Genomic DNA, 10,479 nt, shown 5'->3' on the forward strand with positions numbered 1-10,479 from the left:
TTTCTATAGAAAATTTTGTCAAACATTTATTTCTATAGAAACAAATTTAAATTTATTTCTATAAAAATTTTTGTCAAAAATTTATTTCTATAGAAAATTTTGGCAAAAAATTATTTCTATAGAAAAATTTGTCAAAAATTTATTTCTATAGAAAATTTTGTCAAAAATTTATTTCTATAGAAGATTTTGGTAAAATTTTATTTCTATAGAAAATTGTGTTAAAATTTTATTCCAAAGAAAATTGGAGTACCTCTTAGTTGGAAGGGAATATTTTGAAGATGTTAAGAGTTTTATAACGCTCTCAATTTTAATCATGCTTATGTTTTCAGAATTTTTTCAAAATTTTATTTCCATAGAAAATTTTGCCAAAGTTTTATTTCCATAGAAAATTTTGTCAAAATTTTAGTTCTATAGAAACCTAAAAATTTTAAATTTCATTTCTATAGAAAATTTTGACAAAAATTTATTTCTATAAAAATGTTTGTAAAAAATTTATTTCTATAGAAAATTTTGGCAAAAATGTATTTCTATAGAAAATTTTGGCAAAAATTTATTTCTATAGAAACAAATTTAAATTTATTTTTATAAAAAACTTTGTCAAAAATGTTTTTCTATAGAAAATTTTGGCAAAAATGTATTTCTATAGAAAATTGTGTCAAAAATTTATTTCTATAGAAAATGTTGTTAAAAATTTATTTCTATAGAAGATTTTGGTAAAATTTTATTTCTATAGAAAATTGTGTTAAAATTTTATTCCAAAGAAAATTGGAGAACCTCTTAGTTGGAAAGGAATATTTTGGAGATGATAAGAGTTTTATAACGCTCTCAATTTTAATCATGCTTATGTTTTCAGAATATATGTAAAATTTATTTTTCAAAATTTTAGTTCCATAAACAATTTTGCCAAAGTTTTATTTCCATAAAAAATTTTGTCAACATTTTAGTTTTATAGAAACCTAAAAATTTTAAATTTCATCTCTGTGGAAAATATTGGCAAAAATTTATTTCTATAAAAATGTTTGTAAAAAATTTATTTCTATAGAAAATTTTGTCAAATATTTATTTCTAAAGAAAATTTTGTCACAATTTTTTCTATAGAAAAATTTTTCATAATTTTTTTCTATAGAAAATATTGTTAAAATTTTATTTCTATAGAAAGTGTTAAAATTTCAATCCAAAGAAAATTGGAGTACCTCTTAGTTGGAGAGGAATCTTTTAAAGATGTTAAGAGTTTTTAACGCTCTCAATTTTAATCATCATTTTTTTCTGTAGAAAATTTTGTCATTGTTTTTTTTTTTTTCTATAGAAAATATTGTCAAAATTTAATTTCTATAGAAAATTTAGGCAAAATTTTATTTCTAGAGAAAATTTTTGCAATTTTTTTTTTTACAGAAAATTTTGTATATTGTTTTCTATGGAAAATTTTGTCAAAAATTTATTTTTATAAAAAATGTAAAAATTTTTTTCTAAAGAAAGATGGAGTAAATTCTACCAAATAATCAAATGTGCCAAATGTGGTCAAAATTGGTTCAGATGTATATAAATTTTGCCAGCCTATAGACTCAGATTAAAACTTCTCTCCGATTTACTTGAAAATTACGGGGACTTAAAGCTTTATATATAGCAACCAACAAATTTGAAGGATTTGATATGGTATCGAACACGTCCAAGGTATACAATGTGTTTTTATAAATATATGACGGGGCCTCTATGTAAGTTTATATCATAATTTAATTTATTTACAATAGTAGCTAATTGGTCTAAATTTCTTTTAGATTTCTAAAATTCTAACGTTTGTCGGTATTCAACTGGCATCAAATGAGAAATTTAGAGCTACAAAAAAAGATTATTTATATCGGTCCATTTTTTGTGCAGGGTACACCTTATAATTACAAATGAAACCCTACGGGAAATGGATCAACCATAGGACCGGTACAGGACTAGTCCCTGGTGTGTATGGACCAGTCCTAGTTCTGGTCAAGGCGTATGGAAGGGACCGGTCACTTTAATAATGGTTTGTCATTGACCGGGTAAATTTACACTTTAGGACACGTCTTGATCTCGTTCCTAAGGACACGTCCTGGAACATTTTAGTAGTAGCACTCCATCGACAGGTCCACATGAACCAGTCTCGGACAAACTCTTAGGAATCTATTTCATTTTGATTATCCGAACAGCACCAGAAATCAAAAGCTTTTGAAATGTGTTAAACAATAGGTTATTCTGGTAATCCCAACAGGTTGGCTGATAAGTCCCCGGTCTGCACATAGATGGCGTCGCTAGTATTAAATGCATATAATTTTTATATAGTACCAACCTTCAAATGATTCGTGTCAAAATTTGACGTCTGTAAGTCAATTAGTTTTGTGAGATAGAACGTCTTTTGTGAAGCAACTTTTGTTATTGTGAAGCGTCTCCGAAGCGTGGAAAGACTCAAAAGTTCGCTGGCAAAGTAATGGTCTCTGTTTTTTGGGATGCGCATGGAATAATTTTTATCGATTATCTTGAGAAGGGAAAAACCATCAACAGTGACTATTATATGGCGTTATTGGAGCGTTTGAAGGTCGAAATCGCGGCAAAACGGCCCCATATGAAGAAGAAAAAAGTGTTGTTCCACCAAGACAACGCACCGTGCAACAAGTCATTGAGAACGATGGCAAAAATTAATGAATTGGGCTTCGAATTGCTTCCCCACCCACCGTATTCTCAAGATCTGGCCCCCAGCGACTTTTTCTTGTTCTCAGACCTCAAAAGGATGCTCGCAGGGAAAAAATTTGGCTGCAATGAAGAGGTGATCGCCGTAACTGAGGCCTATTTTGAGGCAAAACCGAAGGAGTACTACCAAAATTGTATCAAAAAATTGGAAGGTCGTTATAATCCTTGTATCGCTCTTGAAGGGAACTATGTTGAATAATAAAAACGAATTTTGACAAAAAAATGTGTTTTTCTTTGCTAGACCGGGGACTTATCAGCCAACCTGTTACTTCACTAAATGTGTAGATCCAATAAGATTATTATCAAGCGAGTGTGTAAATCATTAAATTATGACTATTTAAAAACTGCGACAAACTGGATCACCGGTACAGTGCTGTGGTAGGTCCGTTAGGGGCAATCTGCACCAAATTCCCGTAGGGAAGTTATTAAAACGCGATTTAGTTATATTACCCTGAGTCGATGAAAAATGATGGAGTCGAGCAAAATTAGCTTGACTTCACAGCCCTACTCACGTGCACACCTCTAGTGTAGACCCCATATAGACGGATCTCCCGATTTGGCTTCTTGGGCCTCTACTCTCCAAATTTTGTTTACGATTTACCTGAAATTCGAAGTAAAGGGCGATACGGCCAAAATTTGGTCAAGGGAAAAAGCGTGTAAATCGGTGAAATCGTTTATTTAAAAAATCAAATTAATTTTTTTTTTTTTCAAGTTCAATTAGTATAAAATTCAGGAAAAATATTCAGTTAGGCTTTCGCTTTTCCAAATCCGAATTGCCGGGCCTCACGCTTGACACCTGCCATCAGATTTTGTACAACCTTCTTCCCCACAGAAAGCTAGTTTGCCTTGAACTGCTGCTCGTCCTTAGCAGTTTTTTTGGTCTTCTTTAGGTTCCGCTTGACAATAGCCCAGTATTTCTCAATTGGGCGGAGCTCTGGCGTGTTGGGAGGGTTCTTGTCCTTGGGAACCACCTGCACGTTGTTGGCGGCGTACCACTCCATGGCCTTTTTACCGTAATGGCAAGATGCCAAATCCGGCCAAAACAGCACGGAACAACCGTGTGTCTTCAGGAAAGGCAGCAGACGTTTATTCAAACACTATTTCACGTAAATTTCTTGGTTGACAGTCCCGGAAGCTATGAAAATGCTGCTTTTCAAGCCACAGGTACAGATGGCTTGCCAAACCAGATATTTCTTTGCGAACTTTGACAGTTTTATGTGCTTGAAAATATCTGCTACCTTTCCCCTTCCTTTTGCCGTATAAAACTCCTGTCCCGGAAGCTGCTTGTAGTCGGCTTTGACGTAGGTTTCGTCGTCCATTACCACGCAGTCAAACTTCGTCAGCATCGTCGTGTACAGCCTCCGGGATCGCGCTTTGGCCGTCGTATTTTGTTTATCATCGCGATTTGGAGTCACTACCTTCTTGTAAGTCGATAGTCCGGCTCGTTTTTTTGGCTCGATGCACGGTTGTAGACGATACACACAGCTTATTTGCGGCATCTCGGAGAGAGAGGTTTGGGGTTTCGCTTGGAACTACCGGCAACTCTCTTTGTCGTCTCAGCGGCTTCCGGTTTTCGATTTCCCCGATCCAGACTTCCTGGCTGTCGACAAACGTTCCCCAAACACTTTAATTACATTTGTAACGGTTGATTTGGCAACTTTTAGGGATTTTGCCAGCTTTGCGTGTGAGTAGCTCGGATTTTCGCGATACGCGAGCAAAATTTTGATACGCTGCTCTTCTTGCTTGGACGGCATTTTGACAACTGAAGAGTGAATTCCAAAATGAAAATAGGAGCAGCATTCTACACACACACACACCTTCAAAATGAGGGGTGTTCAGATTTTTTAAATGCAAAGTTGAATGAAATACGTCAAGTTTATATTGACCAAATTTTGACCGTATCACCCTTTACAGATGCACGTTAGGTTCATAAATAGGTGTGCTGAATATGGTGTATGTCGGTCGGTCCATGTTTTGGTATAGCCCCCATAAAGACCGATCTCCGGATTTGACTTCTAGGGCTTCTGTAAACTGCTATATTTATACGTTATTATTGTATTTGAAAATCCAGAGTTATTTTAGATTCAAAAATACCTGTGAAAAATTTGGTTTACATCTGAGAGGATTTTATAAGAATACAAAGAGATTTTGTTTGACTGTCCTATATTTAAGACAATTATACGGATATTGTAAACACTTTCGCCCTCAATATATGTTAATAAATTTGTAGTGAAATACCAGTGGTACTAATGAAAATCTTTGCAATTTGCATGGAATTAAACAGCTGCATACACAAACAATTCCCAAAGTCATTGCTTATTTGAAAATATTTCAGGAATGTGATGGTATACAAAGTATTCTATGCTGTCCCTGTTATTTGTTTAGTTTTAAAAACATGCAATGGAATTCGAGCCTTTGTTTACTTATATTTTTTAAACACATATATACACTGCCATATTAAAATGTATCTCAGTACTCTTGTCATTCAATCAATGTCGTGCTTATGAAATTTTAAATATTTTAGTTTTTTTTGCGAATAATATACACTTGTCTGTTGGCTTTCCGCTCTACTGTAACTTTCACTTGCACACCCTCGAAATTTGTTATGTAGCTAGCAAATTAATATCATGGATAAATTATGCCATTGCAGACCCTAGACATGAACAAGCGCTTTATGGTGTGAATTGCGGGTGATATGGGTCAGCATTAGTAACTACCAGTGTGACAAAAAAAAAGAGTTTACTTCCGTTTCACTGACTCCCAAACTAAATCTGAACAATAAAACCGATTATATCCGGTCATGGAAATACTTGCAAATTTTGCAATAATTGAACTGCCTAGTTGGAGTAGCTAGTTCATGCATACACCTAAACAAATTTCGATTCAAATACGAAATAAATTCATCCAATTTATTTCTTAATTGAGATTCAACCACGAAAATTACAGTATAAATCTCAGTTTTAATCTTGAGATGAAATAATGTTCTTGTAATTTTCATACTACTTATATATAGTTGGATTTGTCCTTGGATTTGAGCCAAAATTATATTACCATATTAATTAAGTTTTATTTACATTCTTTAATTTAATTAAAATGTTCATTGAGATAATTAATATTTTAATTAAAAACGTAAACTTTTTCTTAACTGGCCTTTTTTAATTTGATTAAAAATTTATATCGGTGTATCAGCGAATGTTTTCATTGAATACGTTTTTAACTTCAATCAACTTTTTAATTGGAAATAGTGTGGTGATATTTTTTATGTGTACGAATTGAGTTTTTTAGTTTTTATTTTTGACAATTTTTATATAGGGATAAAAGAATTGTAGAAGGGTTAGAAAATGTAAATACTTGCTATGTAAACTAGAGCAGTAAACACAATCTAATATTTCGGAATTTTTCAAATAACTAAGACATATATTAAATATCGCAAAAAAACATACCATAAGAGTGGAAATATGAAGATTTCGATTAATTTGTTTTGTAGCCCCTTTTCATAAAGAACGATTTGTCCTTCAATATTGTAGTAGCAGTAATGCTTACACGCAAAGAAAAAAAACCGTTTGGAAAACGTGTACCGAAAACGTTTTTCTTTTGTTAGAGTTTTTTTGAATTGCTTCGAAAACTTTAAACTTTTATCACCAAAAAAATTCGTTTGTTACAAAATTATTATTTTTTCAATAAAAAAAGTTATTTTTGAAACAACAACACAGTCCATTTCGTTTATATCAAACACTGTTCTTTTCTGGCTTTAGGTCTTTAATAAGACACATTTTACAGTTCAAAATTTAATATACTACAATGTAATGTTGAACATTTTTTCGGAATTTTCCGAACATATCTGGAATATATGTAAAAATAAAAAAAAAACTTTGGTCGAAGCAGGGATCGAACCCACGACCCTTGGCATGCAAGTCGGACGTAGCAACCACTGCTCCACGGTGCCAAACTAAATGTTTGTTTCTGTTAAATAAACTTTGTTCATTCGGTTCGTGGGCGCCGCAAGCTATGCAATATAAATATAACTTATATGGACATTTATCTATTGATGACCATAACAGGTACATAGCTCAGTGGTTAGTGTGTTGGCTTACAAAGTGCATGGTCCGCGGTTCGATTCTCCGTCTAGGCGAAAGGTGAAAAATTTTAAAAATTTATAAAATCGTATAATTTCTTCTACATTGTTGGTATTACAGGAAAAGGTGTTAAGAACTAAAAACCTCGTGGATGTGAGAAAGATGTGAGGGAAAATGAAATTAGCAAGAAAACAATGTTTCTTTTTGAGTTTGTCTTTATGAAATTGTTTTTACATCCTGGAAAAGAATAAACGTTTATCACAAAAAGTATATACTTTTCTTCCAAATACACTTCCTTACAGCGAAAAGCAAATGAGAAACGAACTTTGTTTGTCTAAAATTTCGTTTGGGAGGAAAGAATTATTTTTTTTTTTAATGTCAGCTTAATGTATTGTAAATGTGTTATATGGGACCACTCTCATGTCCGATTCACTATGCTGGACTCTCTTAAAAAAGCAATTTTCATCTGATACGGTTGAAATTATGTACGTGATGTTAGCATTTACTATCGAATAACCATGAAAAAATTCTCCCTGTCAGTCGATAATTATATGTATATAACCCATATAAGCCAATATCCATTTTTGACTTCTGGAAGAATTTGAAACAGCATATTTCTCTAACAAACATGCAAAAATTGGTCCATGTTGGACTGGAAAACTCTATGTTTTGTTAATTTCGTATTCATAATGGGAGTTGGATCAAACTATTCAAACAGTATTACGGTTTTAATGAATGTTTCAAAAATGTGTTACAAATATGGCATTTAATAGCACAAAAAATGGCGGACTAAACGGCACAACGGTTACACCAGTTACGACCACGGTTGCCCCTCGCGCCAAAAATAATCTGTCAAACTATGAAGAAAAGTTTACCACAAATCTTCCAAATTTTAAAAGAAATCTTATTTTGAAATATCTGATCAAACTTTTTTGGTTAGTATAAAAAAATGTTTTTTTTTAGAATGAATGAATGAATGGCCCCTCCTATCAGCGACAATTTTTCGGGTATCAAACAACACGAAAATTAATTTTTTTAAGGATATTGAATTTATAGAAAATTTTCTACCAATTTAGTTCTATATAAAATTTCTCAAAATTGTATTTCTATATACAATTTTATTTCTATATAATTTTTTTTTTTTTTAAATTAATTTTTAAAGAAAATTCTCTCAAAATTTTATTGCTGCAGCAATTTTTTTCAAAACTTTATTTCTATAGAATTTTTTCAAAATTTTATTTCTATAGTACATGCAATGATATAATGGCAAATTTATTGGCCTATCATTAATTTGATTGCCAATACAATTAAAATTTTGTTTAAATTTGAGCTAACAACATAATTTGTAAATACAATTACGATTTTAGTCACTTTAGCAATTAATTTTGTTATATCAACAAAAATTTTGTTGAACTTACATATTTTGTGTAAAAACAATTTATTGTTAGCTCAAAAATTATAATATTATGTTGTGTGTACAAGTTATTTTTATGGTATATGGAGACGTAGGTTAGGTTAGGTTAGGTTAGGTTATGTGGCAGCCCGATGTATCAGGCTCACTTAGACTATTCAGTCCATTGTGATACCACAGTGGTGAATGGAGACGTAAAATTGTTGTCCAAAATGGTTGGGAAGACAGAGGTTTCAGATTTCCACCTCTTCATCAGTTCCCTTTATTCGACGATCTAATCATTTCAATTACACTGGTTTACAAAAAAAAAAGTTTTTCATGTACACTTGATGAGAGGCAACTTTTATGTATTTGATATCCCAGCAAAAAAAGCGTCGCCAAAAAAGTAATGAAAATGTTCTTTTTGGATCCGGAAGTGGTGCAAAATTGACGCAGAAGCGATGAATTTAACATGGGCTTGTCATAGGACAGACCTAAAGAAGAATTTGCATCACTTCTTTAGGATCACACCTAAAAAAGAATTTGCATCACTTCTTTAGGTGTGATCCGAATTCAATGTTTTGGATGTAAATAAAAATATTCTGTGATATTTTGTCAAATAAATAATTTTCATAATATTTTATAATTTGTAATGGATTCTAACGCTTGTCGGAAACGTTTGACCTCAAATATTTTCAAAAATTCACAATTTTTTCAGCTTGGATTTAGCTTTTTTTCGAAAAAATTTAAAATTTGAAACTAAAAAAGTTAAAATTACCCATTAAAAGTATGAACAAATCAAGTTAAAAAAAATTGAATTAAAAGAACTTCCTGGGTTGTTAAAATAAAGAACATCAATAGGAGTGCATCTTCTGGAAGTGCTTTTAAAGTTGTACCTTTGGAAGAACTTCCAATTTTTTTGCTGGGATGCTTATGTACCCAGCAAAAAAAGCGTCGCCAAAAAAGTAATGAAAATGTTCTTTTTGGATCCGGAAGTGGTGCAAAATTGACGCAGAAGCGATGAATTTAACATGGGCTTGTCATAGGATGGAAGTCCTCCATTTCAACAGCCGTTGCACTGAATTTGCATCACTTCTTTAGGTGTGATCCGAATTCAATGTTTTGGATGTAAATTAAAAAAAGTCTGTGATATGTTGTCAAAAAATTATTTTTATAATTTTTTAAAATTTTTAATGGATTCTAACGCTTGTGGGAAACGTTTGACCTCAAATATTTTCAAAAGTTCACAATTTTTTCAGATTGGATTTAGCATTTTTTTCGACAAAATTTAAATGATTTCTACCATTTTATAAATTCTTGCCCTGTTTTTAGCCTATTTGAAACAAAAAAAGTTAAAATTACTTATTAAATTTACCTTAAAATTACCTTTCTAACTCGAGATATAATTTGTTTAGTGAAAAAGAGCGAAAAACTAAAAATAACGGGATATCTCAAGAACTGTTCCATATTTTTTTAATTTTTTTCGAATTCAGCATATCAAAATACCCAGCAAAAAAGTTAGGAAGTTCTTCTAAAGACACAACTTTAAAAGCACTTCCAGAAGATGCACTCCCAATGATGTTCTTTATTTTAACAACCAATGAAGTTCTTTCAATTCAGTTTTTTATAACTTGGGTTTTACATATTTTTAATGGGTAATTTTAACTTTTTTTTGTTTCAAATAAGTTAAAAACAGAGTAAGAATTCATAAAATGGTACAAATCATTTAAATTTTTTCGAAAAAAATGCTAAATCCAATCTAGAAAAATTGTGCATTTTTGAAAATATTTGAAGTCAAATGTTTCCGACAAGCGTTAGAATCCATTAAAAATTATAAAAAAATATAAAAATTATTTATTTGACAAAATATCACAGAATTTTTTTTATTTACATCCTAAACATTGAATTCGGATCACACCTAATGAAGTGATGCAAATTCAGTGAAACGGCTGTTGAAAGGGAGGACTTCCGTCCTAAGACAAGCCCATGTTAAATTCATCGCTTCTGCGTCAATTTTGTACCACTTCCGGATCCAAAAAGAACATTTTCATTACTTTTTTGGCGACGCTTTTTTTGCTGGGTAATTAAGATGACGAATAATTGGATCTGTGATAAGTGAAGTGGTGCAAAAAATATCGATGCGAAAAGACCAAATTTAAAAAAAAAAAAATCGTATTTTAAATGGACCATTTCCGCCAGAAAAGTATAAACCATTAAAAAAAATTCTCTCCATGGTCATATAGATAATACTCTAACGTAAGTAATAAGACCAACTAGAAGAACAACGACCGAAAACTG

Source organism: Haematobia irritans, chromosome 3 (genome assembly GCF_050003625.1).
Source record: "Haematobia irritans isolate KBUSLIRL chromosome 3, ASM5000362v1, whole genome shotgun sequence".
Lineage (NCBI taxonomy): Eukaryota > Metazoa > Arthropoda > Insecta > Diptera > Muscidae > Haematobia > Haematobia irritans.